Source organism: Phascolarctos cinereus, unplaced genomic scaffold (genome assembly GCF_003287225.1).
Source record: "Phascolarctos cinereus isolate Bilbo 61053 unplaced genomic scaffold, phaCin_HiC Scaffold_4;HRSCAF=312, whole genome shotgun sequence".
Classification (NCBI taxonomy): domain Eukaryota; kingdom Metazoa; phylum Chordata; class Mammalia; order Diprotodontia; family Phascolarctidae; genus Phascolarctos; species Phascolarctos cinereus.
In genome coordinates this window covers 371,534,118-371,551,660 of record NW_027555847.1, presented here as the reverse complement: position 1 = coordinate 371,551,660, position 17,543 = coordinate 371,534,118, and the positions used below count along the sequence as shown (strand labels likewise).

The following is a 17,543-nucleotide window of genomic DNA, read 5'->3' as shown; positions in this document are numbered from 1 at the left end:
AATCCTGATTGGTCATTATGCTGATAAAATTCAGCACAATTATATTATATCATATTAATATTAATATACTACAGTTTGTTCATCCATTATCCACTCTATAGGTACCCCTTCAGATTCTCATCCTTTGACACCTCAAAAAGAGCTATAAATATTTTTGTATATCCTTGGAGGTTGGGTTTTTTTTTTTTTTGCTTAAGACTGATCCCTCCCCCTCCAGGATACACATTTACAGACAACTGAGGACAGAAATATATTTCACTCAACCAGGAAATAGAAGTGGAAGGAAAGAAGGGGGAAGAGTGAATCAGAAGGAGGGCAAATTAAGGAAGGTATTAGTCCTAAGCAAAACAAAGGCTAAGGATATATAAAAGTATTTATATCTCTTTCTGAGGTGGTGAAGTATTGGAATCTAAGGGGGTGCCCATAAATTTGGGAATGGATGATCAAATTAATGGTATATAAATATGATGGAATAACTATTATGTTGAGCTCTTACAAGTATAATGACCAATCACAGTTCCAGGTACCTCCTAATGGAGAGGAGAAGGGCCCAAAATATAGGATGAATTTTTTTGGATGTGGGCAGTCAGTAAATTTATCATGATTGGATATAAAAAGCTTTTCTCCATCATTTTTTTAAGGATAAATGAGAGATATTAAACTCCCTCATAATTCTAGAACCAATCAAATTAAAATGTAATTGGGAAATGTTAATAAAATAAATAAAAGTATAATACAACTTAAAAAAAGACTAATCCCTCCCTTAATCTGCCCTCCCTCTAATTTCCCCTCCCTCTCTTCTCCCCTTTCCCTCCTATTTATTTCCCTGTTGAGTGAAATGTGTTTCTGTACCCAACTGTATGTATGTATGTATATTCTTCCTTTTTTTTTACCAGTTCAGATGAGAGTGAGGTTCAAGTGTCAACCACTTCCCTCACACCCCCCTTTTTGTATAAATGTCTACTTGTGCACTCTCATTATGTGAAATAATTTTCCCTAGCCTCCTTCCTCCTCCCTTCTCTTTCCATTCTTTCTTAAGATTATCAAGACCTAACAGAATCATTCCTAGGCTTTGTCTAATTATATTATCTCTACGAACCCCAATGCTAATGGAGTTCAGAGGGGATGCCCTTATCCCCAGATATTTGAATGTAAGCATATCCTTGTTTGGTAAATTATCATTGTTCATTCATGTTTACCTTTTTATGTTTCTTTTTCACCTCTGTGTTTGAAATTCAAAGTTTCTCTATAGCTCTGGTCTTTTTATCAGGAATTCTAGGAAGTCTTGTATTTCATTGAAGATCTACTTTCCCCCCTGTAGCATTAAATTTCATTTTGTTGGGCAAGTTATTCTTAGTTGAAAGCTCCATAGTCTTGGTCTTCTGGACTATCATATTCTAAGTTCTCCACTTCTTTACAATGATAGCTGCTAAATCATGTCCGATCCTGACCATGTCTCCTTAGCTCCTTGATCAATTTGATGAGTTTACTAGGAGGCAAGTCTTTGTTGTAAACACCTCTTTTCCTTGAGAGTGTTATTGTTCAGTTTTGTCCCATGACAGCATTTTAGGTTTTCTTGGCAGATACTGGAATAGTCTGTTATTTCCTTCTCCAGTTCATTTTACAGATGAGGAAACTGAGGCAAATAGGGTTAAGTGACTTGCCCAGGGTCACACAGCTGGTTAAGTGTCTGAGGCCAGATTTGAACTCAGGAGGATGAGTCTTCCTGAATCCAGGCCCTGCACTGTATCCAGTGGGCCACCTAGTTGCCGGTATTGAGTGTATACATGCCTATTTTGTCCTCATGTCGAGAGAGACAGACAATTTTTGATTAACCTTCAGTGATTGGTACTGCTTTAAAATGAACTGGTTGGACAAACGAGTCCTTTATCCCTTACTGAGAAGGGTATGAGAGAAGAGGCTATACATGCATAATCTGCCCCTACCTCTCCACTCTATCCCACCAGTTACTTTGAGGCAGAGACACAAGAAAGTTGTATATACTTAGCCATGCTGCCTGGGAGGAGAATTTCTGACTAATTTTCCTTTTCTAAGCACAGGTTAGAGACCTGAGACTTGAGAGTGAACTTTCCTAGTCCAAGAGATGAGCAGCAGTCAGGACAGTGAGGTAGTATCTTGAAGAAGCTTGAAGAAGCACATAGGAGCCTCATTTCTTCACCTACATGACCCAAGAGGGTTACCCTGCTACTGTAGTCCATTTGGGGAAAGCTATTCCTGAATCCCTGCTTCCTATTTAGAGGATAGATTTCCTAGTCTGTGGCATCCCCAAATATAGCCTAATCCAGAGAAAGAAGAGTTCTTGGTTAGTGCTAACCTTGGTGGTTGCCTCCTAAGTAAACCTAATTTCTTAATTGTTCCGGATTGCTTATATGACCCTCATAGCTGGAGGTTCAGTAAGGTACTAAAAGCAACAACATGGTTAAGGGACCATGACATCTCTTTCTATTACAGTGAATTATTTGGCAGCACAAATAAAATTGGAAGGCATTGCCTGTCCAGCAGACCCAAAGTATAGTTGCTTTCCTGGGAAAGTCCAAACTTCAGGATAGCACTAATAGTCTGGGAGGGACTGTGTAAGACCCACTTGGAGAGGGAAGATGTTTCCTTACTGTCAAGTCAAATTAAATTTCCTTTTAAGGGGAATTAAGGGTACCAACCATGGTGTAGTACTTTGGTGGAATCAGAAGACTTTTAGGACCCTGATAGAAAAGTGGAGCCTGCAAGAGAGGAAGGAGAATTGCGTTGATTGTTTATCAGCTACTGAGAGGCAGCATGGCATCATATCTAGAATACTAGAGTTGAAGTCAAGATAGATCCAGTTCATATCCTGCTTCATGACACTTATTTAACTGACCCTGGGCAAATCACTTCACTTTTCCATGCCTCAGTTTCCTTATCTGTAAAATGTGGAGATTGGCCTTGATGGGGTTCTAAGGTCTTACCCAGCTCTAAATCTGTGATCGTATATGCTTTTTGGTACATGTTTATGGGCTTCTATGAATTCTTTGAACTTTCTGATTTTCTGTGGTATGAAATAAAGGCTGCCTTCTAATTGAAATGCCCCCCCCCTTTAAACTTTGAGTACTTGCATCAGAACTGGGGACTCTCATTCACATTTTTGGAAACCTAGACATGATCTAGTCAAGCACTCTATTGATTTTCAAGAGTAAACTTTGGATGTGAGCATAATAAACAAAGAAAGTGATATTTACTTATCAAGGTGGGCTATTTGTTGTCTCTGTGAGCCTAAGGCTTAAGGAGTGGTGGACCACAGGCTATATTTTTGTGTGATAGAAAGTCCAGTCTACCTGTAATTTTGGAGAGTCGTATTGTATTTTTTAGTTGATTAGACAGTCTTGACTTGTTTAAGTTAATTCTTTCTATTCTTCCTTTTCAGTTTTGGGTCGAGGAAGGCTAACTATCAGCAATTGCATAATAATTCAAATTTATTTATATTTTTAAGGATTATAAAACACATTTCTTATAACAGTCCTGTATGACAGGTAGTGAAGGTATTTATATTCCCATTTGAAAGAGGAGGAAATTGAGGCTCAAAGGTGAAGTGATTTGCCCAAGGTTATACAGCTATTATCAAAGCTGAGATTAAAACTCAGATCTTCTGATTATAATCTTAAAATTAGTTTGAGTGGCCTTGTGAGTCAGAAGATACAAATCAGGTCAAAATGTAGAATATATACATACAGGAGTTAAGTAGGAGATTAGTTTGCAAAGATAGATTGGGGCCATATTAAAGAGGGTTATGAATCCCAGACTTAGTCTATACAACAATGTGTAGTCATGAAGGGTTTTTTTTTTGTGGGAGAAGGGGAGGGGCAACATTAACTAAGCCAGTGATTTAGGAGGGCCACTTCGAAGTGTCGCATGGTATGGACTGAGGGTAGGGAGCTCTGGGCAAGGGGAGACGTTGGAGATGGGGAGTCCAGTAAAGAATCTATTGCAGTAACCCAGGTGAGAGATAATGAAAACCTGAATTAGGGTTGTGGCCATAGGGATAGATGAAAGAACTATTTTGGATCCTGGCTTGCACATGCAGATATTATCCTCGAGAAATGTTCAAGTTCAGTCTAAATCAGGTAGTGAATTTCTTCTTCACTGGAGGGATTGGAACTCAGGTCTCTTGACTCTGAGTCTAGGTAGGGCTCTTTCCACCATAGCACACTGTTCCTTAATATTATCCCAGTGTTTTCACAAGGAGCCATAATGTATATGAAAATGTTTGCACTCCAAGGAAGCCCCTGCTGTGTCTTGAGAACTCTGTAGTAGGAGAGGGCCTTCCCTGCTCCATATCAATAATAACAGTAATGACAGCTAGCATTTACATAGCACCTACTGTGTGCCAAACACTGTGCTATGTGCTTTACAAACATTATCTCATTGGATCCTTGCAGCAGCCCTGGGAAGCAGGCACGATTGTTGTCTCCATTTTACAGTTGAGGAAGCTGCAGCAAACAGAAGTTAAGTGACTTGCCCAGGTCACCCAGCTAGTAAGCATCTGAGGCTACATTTAAACTCAGGCCTTCCTGTCCTATCCACTGGACCACACAGCTACCTTTGCTCTTAGTTCTGCCCCCTCAGGCCACAGAGGGGTTTGCTGGAGCCAGCTCTAACTATGAGTTGCTTAATTTTCATTGTAAGCATTTATACCTGGGAAATCTGCAAATGGTACAAATCAGGGTTTGATAGATTGTTTTGTTAGTTGTCTAAACTTAAGGAAGTGATGGAGAAAATGTTAAAAATGCAGATTAAATTTTAAACTGTGTTGTGCCTTTTTGGAGAGCCAGTTGTTAAATATAACATAATAGAAATAAATATAAATGTATAAATTTGTATATTATTATATCTATAAAATGTGTTATTATATATTATATAAATGCATACTTATATATAAATATAATATAAATAAATATAGTACAAAACACCCTGCTACCCTCACTAGCAAGAGAACAAGTCTAATCTCTTCTCTGTGACAGCCCTTTAAGTATTAGAAGGCAGCTATCCTGTCACCACTGAGTTTTTTCTGTCTTTTTTCTGCCTTCATCATTTCCCTAACACATTAATTCTAAAACAAATTTAAGTGCTTACTACTACATGTCTAGCACAATGTAAAGCTATGTGTGCATACAAAGAAGTCTAAGATGTAGTCGCAAATCTCAGAGAATTTAGAGTCCAGTAGGATAGGTGGAACATACGTGAATAACAAGTTAAATAATAATATAATTAATAATACAAATAATAGGTGCTATGATAGTTCAGAAGGAGGTAAAGCTCTCTATAGGCTGAAATGATGAGGGAAAGAAGGTTTCAAGGAGGAGGCAGGACTGAATTGGAAGGATGGGTAGGATTTGGAGAGGTGAGGAGGGTCAGGGAGGGCATTCTGGCTTACCCAGAAGAGTGTAAGCAAAAGCAGAGTTAAAAATGCACAAGAAGAATTCAGGATACAGTGAGTACATCAGTCTGGCTAGAGTTTTGGGTTACAGTTGCATTGGATTAAGGCGTTGGATTTCCAAGGGAGGCAAGGCAAGGCAAGGGAGAGCCAGGTTCTGGAGTGCCTTGAAAACCAGGCTAGAAGGTTTGGATTTAACCCAGTAAGGAATGGGCAGCAGTTGAAGGTTCTTGAGCAGGGAAGTGCTATGATGAAAAGCAGTATTTTGGGAAGATGAATCTGGCAATGGTTTACGGAAGGATGGATTGGGAGGAGTGAGACATTGAAGATGGAGCCAAAGCAGAAAGCTGCGGCAGGATTTTTGGAACCTGGTTATCTGGGGTACTGATGACATGATGATAGATACTGATGACACAAGGGAAATTAGGCAATTGGAGATGTGGGAACTTAGAAGAACCGTCAGGACTCTCAGGTATAGATTTAGACATTATCAGCATATGGAGTATATTGTAGATTAGGTGAGAGATAAGTGACAGCCAAAGTGGAGAAGTTCTTGGAGGGAGAGAATAGAGAGAAGGGAAAGAGAAATGAAGTCAGGTCAAAGATGAAGCAGAATGTTTGGTTTTTTCTTTTCATTTTAATTTAAGTCACTGGGAAGAGGGGAGGGAACATAATTTCTGGACCTCTTTTTATCACTAGCATGCACATGACAAATTAAGATGACCAAGTTAGATGGACCATTCTTGATCCAATCATTTCTTAGTCATTAGCCTTAATGTAGTTGATTCAGTCTCTTGGGTAGACTGAGTCCTTATTAGTCACACAAGACCATATACACATATACATGTACATCATTGAATCAAGAATGTCAACTCTTGGTCATCTTAATTTGTCCATTTAATTTGGTCATCAACCAAGTTGGAATTGGTTATTGGATGAGTGAGCCATGGCGTAGGGCTTGATTTTGACAATACTTAAATGATTTGTCTTGACTTGGTTATGCTGTATAGATATGGATACTGATGAGTTCCCAGAGTAAATATTTATTAATTACTTGATTGATTTTCCTATATAGTCTTTTCCTCTATGTTACCAGTAGCTTTCTGCTGCTTTTGCCACTCAAATCAGATGTTCAGTTATGGGCCTTCTCATAGAGAACTTGAGAATTGAGAGGAAGGCAATGAAGCTGAAAGGGATGAAAACAGAAGACAAAGGATGATGTCTTATTACTTAAGAGAAGACAAAAGAAGAGCTGTTGATCTTTATGTCTAGAAATTTTGGGGCAATGTGTAGTCCTGGGATTTCACGGAGGTAGGCTATTCCCAGTAAGGGGAAGTCTTTCCACAAATGCAGATCAGCATGTTTTTTTTTGCAATTTATAGGTGCAGATAGTTGCCTGGGACATTGAAAGTTTAAGGGATGTGTTCAAGGTCAGAAGCTACTGAATGTTAGAGGTGAAACTTGAATTCAGGTCATTTGATTCTGAAGCCAGCTTTCCAATTGCTGTTTTACATTACCTTTCCTGTATAATGATTAATTTTAATATTTCAACACTTCAAAAGCTTATGCTGTGATAGGTACTCCCCCCCATTGACCCTGATCATAATTCTCCTGTACTTAAAAGAGACCATTTTCAGGCACTTGTATAGCCAAAAGTTCATTACCTAGTACTGACAGCCTTCTGGTGATGACCTTCTCTGAACTTGGCTAGCTTAGTTCTCAGGTGACATAGAGTTCAGTTATAATTAGGAATTTTTTTTTTTTGGTCTGGAGAAAGTATGGTAAACAACCCAGAGCAAGCACCACTAGTGTTCTGGGGAAGAAGGCAAAGGCAATGACCACTGATGAAAAGGCTTCTAAGTGATGTGGGTGTTGGGGTGGAAAAGGTTGGGATGGAGAGGAGGAGTTCACTTCAGTCTTATAACTGGTAGTTTCCTATTTGAACTAATTAGTCTTATTAACTAAACTAATAACAGCTAATGAGTATATAGTGCCTACTATGTACCAGGTGCTGTGCTAAATACTTTACAAATATTATCTCATTTTATCCTCAACACAAACCCTGGGAGGTGGGTGCTATTAAGCTCCATTTTACATGTGAGGAAACTGAGGCAAATGTGAGTTAAGTGACTTCAAAGCTAGTAAGTATCTGAGGCCACATTTGAACTCAAGTCTTCCTGATTCCAGGCATGGCTTTCTATCCACTGTACCATCTAGCTATCCCTGCTATTGAAGGACTAAACTAAAAGTGCTGTCAGAGGGCACTGCCACTCTGATACTTTAGGGGCAAAGCCCTGTCAGCCCGCCTTTAGTTACAACTCTGATACAGTTTAATGCTGGTTCCATATTTGAAACTTTTCTAGCTTGGCAGGAACTCTGTGCGTAGCCTTTAAGAAACTAGAATCACTTCCACGACATGATGAGGCATTAGGAAGGAGAGGGGTTATTACACATATTAATATAAATGTTAAAAAAATCTGTGTACATATCCATGAACATATATATTCCCAGAACATATGTATATTTATACATCTAGCTTTATCTACATCTATGTCTTTGTTCTGAGCAGCTGTTCTTCATTTCCTAAAAGACAAATTTAAGTTAGCTAGATTTGATGGTTAGATTCTGAATGAGGGTATGTGATTGAGGCTAATAATTGTGTTTTCTTCTTCTCTGAATGTCTTTAGAATTATTTTAAATTCTTATTCTGCCTGTTTTGCTTTATTATCATCTTGTGTAGCAGTAAGAGAATGGAGGCTGTAATTTGTAGGGAAGTAGGAGGAAAGTTCTATATAACAGCAATAAAGTCAAATAAGATGTGTAGACTGCGTTATAGAAATGGATTTTATCTTGTGTCCCCTTGTGACCTTGTGCCATATGTTGTTTGCTAAATAGATTCTCATCTGCCAAGTGGGGCCAGAGAGCCTAGCATCCAAGGATAGAGAGGAAATCTTCTGGAGAACCTCAACAAGGTGAAACAAGGTATGTAGATCTCATTAAATGATTATCTTGTGTACTTGTGTCTTGTGTGCATGGGCTTTGTCTGCTGTCTGCTAAATACTTTAAGCCTTCTACCAAGTGGAGCCAAAAAACCCAGGATCCAGGGAGGGAGAGGGAAGGTAGTGGAGAGAAGTGACAAAGTGAAAAGTCTGTAGATCTCATTAGATAATTAGAATTTGTCTGGTGTTCTCGTGTCTTGTCTATGTAGCACCTGGGGGCATCTTCCCTCCCTACCCTAATTCATATGGATGCTGGCTATCCCAGGTTCAAGGTATTTTGTAGTTCCACATAGGTCCATCAATGTGCTTACCTCTAATAGTAAGCCACAAGACAAAGTTCAAAGCAAAGGTATTTAATGAGATAGCATATTAAGAAAAAGAAAAACAAAATATTTCCCCATAAACTGGTGGCACAGTTTCCATGAAAAAACATATCATCAATGAGAAGAGTAGATGCACATAAGGAATATGTATAGAGAGGCATACCTGTGGACAGGCCATAAGCCCCCAGAGTATCAGAGTGGCAGTGCCCTCTGACAGCACTTTTAGTTTAGTCCTTCAATAGCGGAGATAGCTAGATAGTACAGTAGATAGAAAGCCATGCCTGGAATTAGGAAGACTTGAGTTCAAATGTGACCTCAGACACTTACTAGCTTTGAAGTCACTTAACTCACATTTGCCTCAGTTTCCTCACATGTAAAATGGAGCTATTAATAGCACCCATCTCCCAGGGTTGGTATTGAGGATAAAATGAGATAATATTTGTAAAGTGCTTAACACAGCACCTGGTGCATAGTAGGTACTATATACTCATTAGCTGTTATTAGTTTAGTTAATAAGATTAATTAGTTCAAATAGGAAACTACCAGTTATAAGACTGAAGTGAACTCCTCCTCTCCATCCCAACCTTTTCCACCCCAACACCCACATCATTTAGCAGCCTTTTCCTCATTGGTTGTTGTCTTTGCCACAAGTGTGATTGGACATACATATAGAGAAGTTAAGTGAAGGGACATTCACCCATCTACACTGGAAGGTGCAGAAGTCTCTGGTGATAGTCTGCTGCTCCCCTTAGCCTGCTCCCTACTGGTCTCCACCAGACATGGAGTCTGTGTCAGATCTTACTACTCTGGATGTTGTTCTGCTATTTTCTGATGTACACAGGGTCCGTTAGGTGTTGCTTGGCTAGACATGTATTATCTGCTGGAAGCTAACTGCTTAAAACACTATCCACTAAGGGTACTAGCTACTTAGAGTACTAGCTGCCTAAGCTACTACCTGTCTAAGTTACAAGTTGCAAAGGGTATAAGCTACATAGGGTTCTAGCTATGTGCTAGTTCCCTAGGTTACAAGCTACCTAGAGAACTAGATACTAGCTGCTTAGGGTACAAGCTGCCTAGAATCCTAGCTACCTAGGGTATTAGTTATATAATAGTAATCTAGGGTACTAGCTGCCTAGGCTACTACTTGTCTAGGTGATGAGTTGCATAGAGTGCAAGCTACCTAGGGTACTAGCTCCCTAGGTTACAAACTACCTAGAGAACTAGCCACCTAGGGTACTAACTAGCTACTTAGCTACAGAGTCTGTTTTATATTCAAGAGTTTTGTGCCTGAAGTTGAGTCTACAGATAGAAATGATATAGTTAAATATCTCTAAGTCAAGACCAGGTGCCCAGCTGTAGAGCTTTTCTCTGCCATCCAGTTTCTGGTTTTTAGCTGAAATCCTTGGCCATGGTTCTGTCTCTTAGCAGAAGAGTAGGCTCTTTAATGACCTTTTAGTTCAATAGTTAGAAGCTATTGCTCTTTTAGGGAAATAGCTGTCCTCAGCCTTGAGGAAAATATCCTTCTCAGATTTTTTCCCTCTTATGAAATGATGCTTTATTTTCTTCTATATCTTGGCTAGAGGTATCTCAGTTTTAGCTGTAGATTCTCAGCTTCAGGTGCCAAACTCTTTAGAAAAAGAAACTGTCAAAGCTAAGTATTTAGTATTTTTATTCTTAAGTCTGAGTCTATCTATTGTTTGGACTAGACTTCCTGGTTCAGGGTGTTGGGTCTGTCTGTCCTAGCCTTTATTCTATCCTTGCTTATGGTAAACATTTTCTGTCTCTCCTGATTTTAATTTCCAAAGGCTAGGTTACTCTGAAGTCATTACCTGTGTAAAATTTATTTATTTAAAAATTGCCAAATATCTCTGGCTAACCCCTCTACCCGATTAAGTGATTCCATTCTATCCTGTTTCCTACAACTGATTGTCCCCTATGTCATCCCCACTCTTTTACTTATTTTCGCTCTCTCCTTTCCCAGCGGCTCATTCACTACTGTCCACGAACATGCCTTGCCTAGCCTGAAAAACCTTCATTTGATCCTTCCATCTCTGCTGTTGTCCTGTATTTCTTCTGCCCTTCATAGCTAAACTCTTCAAAAATGGCACTACAGTTTCTCTCTTCTCACTCTCTCCTTAACCTTTATAATCTGGCTTCTGACTTTATCATGCCATTGAAACTGCTGTATCCAAAGTTACCAGTGATCTCCAAGTTACCAAATCCAGTGGCCCATGGCCTCAGATGTTTATATGCAAATGCACAAAAAATAGATAATAAAAAAGGAAAAATAAAGAACCTAGTGTAAGGAGGCAAATGTTACTTTACATGTATCATAGAGACTTGGTAGTATTGAAATGTATAACTTGATTTTGGTTCCAGAAGAGTATATTTTATTTAAAATGAAGAGAATCAATTAAAGTGGGTCAGTGGGTGACCAGTTTTATATATTAACAATATGCTTATGTGAAGAAATCCAGAACCTTGAGGAAAGAACTATGTTAGAGAACATTTGGATGAGGATCAATGGAGGTAGAAAGAGAAGGTTGTCATGGAGTAAATTACAGACCACCTGAACAGAAGGAAGAATTAGATAAAGATCTTGGGAAGCAGGTTACAAAGCTATGATGGAAGAATGATATTGTAGTGATGGGGGAATTTAATCATCTGGACATCTGTGGTAGCTTTCTTTCTTCCAGGGGCAGAGTGGCTCATACATTTGTGATTTGTCCTAATGATAATTTCATTCTTCAAAACATGGAGGGAGTGATGGAAATTGCTATTCTAGATCTGATTTTGAACAATAATGTAATAATTCCTAACACATAAATAAAAGGAACCTTGAGGCAAGTGACTACTGTTATCACAGACTTTATAATAGTAAAGGAGATCAAAGTTATGTGTGGTTTGAGATTCACCCTAGATTTGGGGACAGCAAATGTCAAAAGTTTCAGAGAAAGAATAGGCAGGACCCAATGGATTAGTATTTTGAAGAGGAAATCGACTTAAGAGAAATGAGAAACACCTGAGACTGAAAATGAAGATATAAGTAGAAATGATTCAGATGGGGAGGAAAAAGAACCAATGCCTAAAGAGACTGATCTAATTCATTGACAATGAATTCATTGACAAACTTAGGTTTTTACATAGATACCTATATCTATCTGTCTGTATTTATCTATCTGTATCTAGATATATAGCTACATAAATCTGTCCTAGCTATCTATGTATCTACGTACCTATCTATCTATCATGGAATCTAGGGAAAATAACTGAGCAGGATAAGATCCTATAAGCTTTGAGTCGGGATTGTTAAAGGCCAGAATGATCAGAGGCTGCCAATGAGTACTATGGACAACAGAAAGGGTTGGGTATTTTTTTTCCTTTTTAACTATTTTGGCTGCAAGAGAAAGATCATGAAAGGGGTTAAACTGTTTGGGGTAGATGGCAGATAATAGAGAGAAGACAGAGCACTTGTTTTGTTTCTCTTTTCTGTGCCAAACAGAATGGCTTTTGTTTTTAGAAGGATAGAACAAACTTTGGTTAGCAGTTAGTGAAAACTGAAGAAAAGCAATATAATGATCAAGGAGCATCTAGCTTCTCTCAGCGCGTACAGATTTCTAGACCCAGATAAAATTATATCACAAGCTACTGAAAAGATTGGATGATGTGGCTGCTGAGCCTCTGTTGCTGGTCTTGAAAAGAACCTTGAGAATGGGAGAGATTCCATAGGACTAGAGAAATGCAAACATTGTGACAAATTTTAAAAAAAGGGAAGCAAACCCAGGTCGTAGGTTGACTTCTGTTCCTGGAAAAATCCCAGAATACATTCATAAAGGAATGGTATGTGGACTTGTGGACATGAAACAATGATCACTGAAAATCAGCATGACTTTATCAAGCATGGTTCATGTTAAGGGTGGGGAGCCAATATGGTGGAATAGCAAGAAGCGGTGCAGATGAGCTACCATCTACAACTTCTCTAAACAGATCTAAAAAATGCACCAGACCAAATACAGAAAAAAAAATCACAATGAGTCCTTTGTCCAGCCCAGTTCAGCATATAGAGATAGAAGTTTGCTGATAATGGGGACTGGGTCAGAGCAGGAGCGTGATGGGGCATTGCAGTGGCCAGGGAGGGGATGTGCACCAGGGCAAGAGAAGTTTCCAGACCCACACTGGGGCACTGAGATGGAGACAAGTGTCACTTGGCAGCTTTTCCTCTCACTCCCAGTTCTGGGTCACAGATTTAAGGCAGATACCCCTCTCAAAGGGACGTGTGCATTGGTGTGACCTTCCTGGGTAGAGATGAGCTAAATAGTATACTGGGAGAGGAGAAAGTTCAGAAGCAACTGGTTGGACTCAGACCTCAGGAGACACGTTTAGCATCTGGCCCACTCCAAAGAGGAATAAATGGAATGGGGATCCCAGACTGAAGGGGAGCCTGCAGTTCTGTCATTCTGAACCAGCAGAACTACCTAGGGACCGAGTCCAGCAGCCATCTATTATTGCTCAGGCCCAGACCCAGGGTAGGAACTTGAAGATCTCAGACCAGGGGAACAGAATTAGACTTTTCCCTGGATCAGACCAGTTGGGGATTACTGAAAGGTTACAGGTTCCCAGCTCATTTCTGGGATCCCGGAATAGCGCAACACTCAATATCCCCAAAAGACAACAAGACTAACCTAGATATTTTCTTGAGGATTGGGGCAGAGCTTGCTCCTAACATCAAGTCTGAAGTTAAGAAATAAGTTGGAAGAATGGGAAAACAAAAAAAGAACTCTAGCATAAAGAGCTTTTATGGTGACAGGGACATTCAAGACACAAACATAGAAGAGAATGACTCTAAAACACCTACAAACAATGTCTCAGAGAAAAACATAACTTGGGCACAAGCTCAATTAGAATTCCTGAAAGAGATAAAGAAAGATTTGAAAAAAGAGTTAAAAGTGTTTTTGTAAATGAAATGAGAAAGTTTGAAAATTAAATGGAAAATAAATGAGAATTATTAAAGAAAGAATTGGAAAGAGAATTGATAATTTGGCACAAGAGATACAAGTCCTTGCCTAAGCAACAAACTCCTTGAAAACTCAGATTGACCAAAAAGAAGTCAATGACTCCATGAGGCAATAAGAAATATTAAAATGAAGTCAAAAGGCTGAAAAAAAATGGAAAAAAAATTAAAGTATTTTATAGCAAAAACAACTGACTTGGAAAACAGATCAAGGAGAAAAAAATTTAAGAATCAATGGACTATCTGCACATCATGACCAAAATTAGGACCTAATATGCAATGTTTCACACCCTCTGCAGAGGAATGGGGGAGATGTTTTCTCATATCTCTTATTTGATGCTGTTCATTGTAATTTTGTAACATTCATTTTTAAAATTGTTTTTATGGTGGTTTTTCTAGATTAATTTTAAAAATTTCTTTTACAATTTAATTGATTTCTCTCTCTCTTTTTTTTTTTTTTTTAAAAAAGCATAGCCTCCATTTTCCTCCCTTCTCCTTCTACTAGAGAACTGTCTCTTATAATAAAGAAAAAAAAGTTTGGCAAAACTAACTTAAAAAAAAATCTGATGTCATGTGTCACGTTCTCTACCCATGGTACCCCACCTCTGAAAAGAAGCAGAGGGAGATGCCTTTTCATATCTGTTTCTTGGGGTAGTCAATCTTGGTCATTATTATTTCATAGCATTTCATGTAGTTTGTTGTTCTTTTCATTTACATGCTTGCAGGCATTGAGCATATTGTTTTTGTGATTCTGCTTGCTTCATTTTGCATCAACTCATATATATCTTCCTAAAAAGTAAGGTAATAAATTATTGCCTCCATTATTTCCTTTTTGTCCTGCATATAGCTTGTTTGTACATATTTGTTTGCTTGTTGTCTCTTCCATTAGATTATGAGGTCCTGGGTGAATAGCTACTGGCCCTGATATAGTTACTACTTCAAACTCTCAGTCCAAATGAGTTACTTCACAGCCTTCTTCCTCATCTGTCCAAACCCAACCGTTTTTTAGTCATTTTACCTCCTTCTCTGATTATGCAACCACCTCAGTCTCTAGCTGTTCCAAATGTCATTTCCAGCTACTTTTCCCATTTGCTTTTCTCAATTATTCATACTATAATTCCCAGCCCTCCAATCCCAACCATCATCCTGATTTGTCTTAAAATTCTTCCCTGCTACCCCTTTTCCTGAAAATGTGGCCATCCCATACAATATTCTGTAGCTCTCAGAGTCATGCCTTACAGCAATTTTATACTAGCACAATCAATATTTCATATTGCAGTTATCCCTTTCACATCATGCGAGTTAGGGGCATGGCACCCTCACAATCTGGAAAATCCATGTAAAATTTTTTGGCCCTCCTTTTGTACCAAAGAAGAAATCTGAATTATTATGTTATTAAAAGATAAAATATGTTGACATTATACAATATTATACATATATTTTATGCATTTCTGAGTTTCTAAACTTTTTTTGTGTTATCTGCTAGCCTTTTCATGTCATCTGTGGCTTCTACAAAACTCCCCCAAAACTCCTGTTTAATTTCTTATGCCAACCCATGATATATAGAAACTGCAGTGTGGAAAATTGCAATGTGGAAGGAATAACTGTACTCTTTTTGGATAAGTGCTGGTAATCAATATTCCTTCCTAATTTGCTGATTCTCTCAGAAGTATGGAACCTAGAAAGATGGAGAAAAAACACAAATTAGACATATACATTGCATAAAGGCAATATGGTGCTTAATAGTGAAGAGAATAGTGAAGGAGGAGGCAGGATTCCAGGGTTCCAGTATTAGTCTATCTATCACTAAGGGTGTGACCCCTCTCTGTTGTCTTCTCTGGAAAGGTAGGATAATCAGACTTTACGTGCTTGTGGAGTAAGGGGAATGGGACAGATGATCTGTATAGGACCAACAATGAAGCTGTAGGAAAATATGAATTTTTTTTCAAGACCAAAGAAAAATTGAGAGGTCTGCGTAGTATCAGTCAGCTATAATTCATTGTCACAAAGAACCAGCTGCTCTGTCTCCATTGCCTCAGAGAATAGCGTTCTTGCCCAGAGTGTAATTTCATTTTACGGTCAGACCACATAACGATTTAGTCCTTTCCCTTGCGTGTTTTGTAAGTGTGCCAGTTACAGACACAGAGCCTGCGGGTGGGTTGCCTCCTTATTGCCTGGAAGAAGCTAATTCAGTTTCCTGAACAGTTGAATTTCAGCTTCATAAACATGATAGGCCTAAACAGAACAACATTTCCACTTCCTTGTGTTTCCCTTGGCCTTGTGTAGCTTCACGATGGCCATTTAGGAAATTATGGTGCATAATGAATGTATCATTGCACTGGGAGGAGAGGTTGATCTGTTGACCCACATTATATTAAAAAAACAAAAGCAAAAATTTTTTCCTGTAAACAGTTTTTGGAGAGACAGAAGGAAGTTATGAATAGTTTCAATAGGAAGTAATCTTAGCTCATAGAGCCTCTGATCTTTGCTTTTGTCTTTGCCTGCTCGTGAGAGAATACAGACAGGCCTTCCCTTGTGGGGTCTGAGGATGTGGTGGTATTAGTTAAAAAGAAGTTTGGGTGGAAAAGTGGCAAGGTTTTGGCAACATGGTAAACTTTGAGAATGGTTGCTGAAGAATGCAGAGTTACAGCTGTAAGCCCTGAGGTTCTAAGGCCCTTTGACTGAATCCAAACTTCACAGAACAAATCCCCTTAATAAAAGGATTTGTTCTGTGAAGTTTGGATTCAGTCAAAGGGCCACACTTGAGGACCTAGAGGGCTTCCTTTCTTTCTCAAGGCTACAAGTTCCCCACCCCTGCCTTAGAAGTTATTTAGTCTAACCCTCTTATTTTATAGCTAAGGAGAGCTCTGCATTCGGGGAAGAGTCTAAGTGACCAAGAACAGCTGCTCTGGTTACCTACCTTCTCTGTCTTGTTTTAGAGATGTCAGCTCTAGCCACAGTATATATGTGAATGTGTGCATGTGGGATTCTGTGTGTGTGTGTGTGTGTGTGTGTGTGTGTGTGTGTGTGTGTGTGTGTGTATGTGTGTGTGTGGAGGGGAGTAGTGGTGGAAGGGGTGGTCAGTGTACAATTTGAGTTTTAGAAGTATTAATTGCTGCCCCAATTTGGAGAAGTACTGCATTCCAAATTGAGCTGGCTCTAAGGATAATAGTATAAGAAAGGGGCTCCCCTCAAAAGCCAAGTTGTATCAAGTAGCCAAGATTTGGTAAATAGGGCCACAACCAAGAGGGATATTAGGGGTGTTGGTGGTAGTAGAGACAAAAGCCATGAACTCTAATACCTAAAAAAGGTAGGTAATTAACAATTCCTCTTGTTAATTATTTCCTATTTATCCTGTTATGTAGCTTGTTTGTACATATATATTTGCTTGTTGTCTTCCTCATTAGACTGTGAGCTCCTTAAGGGCAGGGCCTGTCTTTTGCCTCTTTTTGTATCCCCATTGCTTAGCACAATGCCTAACACATAAGTAGGCACTTAATAAATTTTTATCGACTGACCAATTGACTAAATAATATGTGCCACCTGGATGCGCCATCCATCACCTGGATGATATAGACAGTGTTACAAGAGTTCAAAAGAAAGAGAAGCTAGCATTGAGACTGAGTAGCAGCTGAAAAACCTTCATGATTGAAGTGACATTTGAGCTGGATGTGCGAAACTTGAAGAATTCTGAGAGGTGGTAAATGTGGGGAGGGAATGTAGGGCATTTCATGTAGAAAACATCAAAGACGGTAGAGAAGCAGGAGGTGAATTTGAGGTATGAG

General features: G+C 39.0%; 1 protein-coding gene across 1 annotated transcript in view; it reads left to right on the top strand.

Annotated features, from left to right (window-relative positions):
• The window catches only part of LOC110198147 (uncharacterized), a 63,197-nt gene that overhangs the window by 36,218 nt on the left and 9,436 nt on the right, over positions 1-17,543 (top strand). Inside the window, exon 2 of the mRNA XM_078153259.1 lies at positions 8,321-8,407. The gene's annotated coding sequence lies outside the window, so the exon portion shown is untranslated. The remainder of the gene's footprint in view (positions 1-8,320; positions 8,408-17,543) is intronic.